The sequence below is a fragment of the Octopus bimaculoides genome, chromosome 4, assembly GCF_001194135.2.
Source record: "Octopus bimaculoides isolate UCB-OBI-ISO-001 chromosome 4, ASM119413v2, whole genome shotgun sequence".
Classification (NCBI taxonomy): Eukaryota; Metazoa; Mollusca; class Cephalopoda; order Octopoda; family Octopodidae; genus Octopus; species Octopus bimaculoides.
In genome coordinates this window covers 98,694,350-98,697,202 of record NC_068984.1, presented here as the reverse complement: position 1 = coordinate 98,697,202, position 2,853 = coordinate 98,694,350, and the positions used below count along the sequence as shown (strand labels likewise).

The 2,853-nt window shown below is 35.7% G+C and overlaps 1 protein-coding gene across 2 annotated transcripts in view; it reads right to left on the bottom strand.

The window, feature by feature from the left end:
• LOC106871796 (kinesin-like protein KIF25) overlaps positions 1-2,853 on the bottom strand; it is a 505,449-nt gene that overhangs the window by 249,805 nt on the left and 252,791 nt on the right. The gene's annotated exons all lie outside the window — the stretch shown is intronic.

The following is a 2,853-nucleotide window of genomic DNA, read 5'->3' as shown; positions in this document are numbered from 1 at the left end:
CACATATATACATGTATATATATTTATATATATATATAGAGAGAGAGATAAATAGATATATACACATATACATATATCATACAAATACATACACACACACATACATACATACATACATACATCATCATCATCATCGTTTAACGTCCACTTTCCATGCTAGCATGGGTTGGACGATTTGACTGAGGACTGGCGAACCAGATGGCTGCACCAGGCTCCAATCTGATCTAGCAGAGTTTCTACAGCTGGATGCCCTTCCTAACGCCAACCACTCCAAGAGTGTAGTGGGTGCTTTTACGTGCCACTGGCACAAGGACCAGTCAGGTGGTATTTAGTGAACCAAAGAGCCAGTAGCGAAGGAACTATAAAACAGTTATTAACAAAAGAAAAACACAAAACCGTTGCAAAAGTAAATAAGAAATTTTTAGGGAAAGTAACTAAGTGTACAGATTTAAGTGAAATTTTTGAAGTTACTTTTGTCAGTAAATTATGAACTTACTTTACCAGTAATTCCGTCAACAACAAAAAAAAAAACACAAAATGCTGAAAAAGTAAGGAAGTGTATGGATTGAAGTGAAATTTAGGGTGTTACTTCTGTCAGTAAATTATGTATAAAATGACTTTCATCAGTAATTGTGAACTTCTTTCTGTAATTTGTTGTTCTTGTTTGTAAATAGTGATTGAAAATTTACAGTGAAAATAATAGCGAATGAACTTAAAGTGAAAGCAATAGCGTCTGAAAAATGAAAGTGAAAACAATAGAGAGTGATATATAGAGGGAGGGGGTGAGAGAAAGAACTAGCTAGTTAGACAAATAAGACAGATATAAATAGATAGAATATAGACAGAAAGATACAGAGAGTTAGATACATATAAAGATAGAGATGGATAAAGAGATATAGACAGAGAGACATAGAGAGATAGAGGTACACCTGAAAAGTGAATACACACGCATCTCTGTTTTATATATTAGATGAGATTGTGATAATTGTTTTGACCAATGGATGTAAGGGAGACAATCAATTTCTGAAAGTTACTTTGCAAAGAGTTACCTCCCTTCTCCACGTAACCCAGGATCAGGTATTTTCTGCCCCCAGGGGACCCGTTACTCACTATGTGAAAGATTTTTAAGAGTCTAAAACCATCTCTGGAACATAAGTAATGTACGTTCCCAGTTTGGAGAAAATCAGTTGAAAAATACGACCATTATAATCTTCATTATTTCTATTATTTACATTTGATGGATATTTTTCCTCATCTTGTTTGATGTTAACACAACGTTTCGGTTGATATACGCTCCAGCCTTCATCAGGTGTCTTGGGGAAATTTCGAATTTGGGTTCTCATTTCTAAGGTATTTTTCGATGTTATTATTATTATTATTATTATTATTATTATTATTACTCAGGTCACTGCCTGGAATCAAACTCGGAATCTTGGGGTTAGTAGCCCTCGCTCTTAACCACTACACCATATGCTCAAGGGTATATGGTGTAGTGGTTAAGAGTGCGGGCTACTAACCCCAAGATTCCGAGTTCAATTCCAGGCAGTGGCCTGAATAATAATAATAATAATAATAATAGTAATAATAATAATAACATCGAAAAATACCTTAGAAATGAAAACCCAAATTCGAGATTTCCCCAAGACACCTGATGAAGGCTGGAGGGTATATCAGCCGAAACATTGTGTTAACAACAAACAAGATGAGGACAAATATCCATCAAATGTAAATAATGTAAACAATGCACATAATTCCTCATCTGTTAAATATAGAACTGCATTATAATCTTTTACACACACACACACACACACACACACACACACACAACAGGATTTATATAATATATATATATAAATATATTTATTCACGTGTGTGTGTGTGCTTATATGAATGAGTTTCTGTTTCCCTTATGTTTGGTGGTTTGTAAACAATGGCTTCCATCAGGTGTCATTTACTTTACAGTTCAACATGAATGCATATCATGGCTGTTGACTGTTTGTTGTTCAGTAGGGTGGGAGATTATTACTTTGGTTAGAAACAAAAGGAGATTGGTGACAAGAAAGTCAAAAAATTGTGTTCCAAAATACTTTCATCCCACCCATGCAATTATAGAAAAATAGGCTTTGAAATCGTGTTGACAACAATGACAATGACGGTGATGATAAACTTATTTATGCATTGAATGCATGACAAGTTACCATTAGAACTAAGATTATATTTTCATCTACACTAAACTCTTTTTTCCATATAATGCAGTCACCGAAGTGTCATTAATATGGACTCAGGCTATAACAAGTAACAAGAGCTGCATGTGGTTGAAATGAACAAAAAAAAAAACAAAAAAAATAGGAGTTATTGATATTTCAGATATCTCATTATATACATCTCAATACCCAATAACCACTCAAATTAATAAAAGATCATTTCATCAGGTGGAAAATATTGATATATGCAAGTGTGTGTGCATGTGCGTGTGTGTGTGTGTATGTTAAATCCAGGGTGAAAAACTAGAGGTAGTCGATAGCTTCCGCTATCTGGGCGACCAAGTTAGTAGTGGGGGTGGGTGCGCTGAAAGTGTAGCTGCTAGAATAAGAATAGCCTGGGCAAAGTTTAGAGAGCTCTTACCCCTGCTGGCGACAAAGGGACTCTCACTCAGAGTAAAAGGCAGACTGTATGACGCATGCGTACGAACAACCATGCTACATGGCAGTGAAACATGGGCTGTAACTGCTGAGGACATACGTAAGCTCGCAAGGAATGAAGCCAGTATGCTCCGTTGGATGTGTAATGTCAATGTGAATACCCGTCAGAGTGTAAGTATCTTGAGAGAAAAGCTGAACATTAGAAGCATCA